This window comes from Oncorhynchus kisutch, unplaced genomic scaffold (genome assembly GCF_002021735.2).
Source record: "Oncorhynchus kisutch isolate 150728-3 unplaced genomic scaffold, Okis_V2 scaffold425, whole genome shotgun sequence".
Classification (NCBI taxonomy): domain Eukaryota; kingdom Metazoa; phylum Chordata; class Actinopteri; order Salmoniformes; family Salmonidae; genus Oncorhynchus; species Oncorhynchus kisutch.
Window position 1 is genome coordinate 25,001 of NW_022262370.1, and position 505 is coordinate 25,505.

Below are 505 nucleotides of genomic sequence, written 5' to 3' on the forward strand. Positions count from 1 at the left end.
TAGGGATTTATGTGTACTCTCATGCCCAGAGAGAGAGGCCTGTTCCTGGATAGGGAGTTAGGCCTTTAGGTCTGAAGGTCAATAGTTCCACTGTCCTTAAGGGGGGCAGAGCAGTCAGCCTCTGTGGAGGTGAGCTGCTCTGTCCCCCTTTTTTTTTGGCCTAATTCCCCAATCACCATACAAAGAGTTGGACATAGTGCAATTTCTGTGATTTATTTACCATCCATTTTGGGTTACCAGATGCACGTTTTCAATCACCAGGTGCACAACAATGTGTATCCATCAGAATAGTTTAAACAGTCCATAAAGCACTCAGGACGGGCGCCCATGGATAGAGGGCCATGGATAGATGCCCACTATCATAGTCCCATAGTGGGTATTAATATCAGAATGACCGACAAGTGCATTTAGGACAGTCTTTTTATTTTTAGGTTACCAGGTGCCTACCTTGAACCACCTTACGAGGTGACTACTTTAAATTAGGATATTATTTTTAGGTTACCAG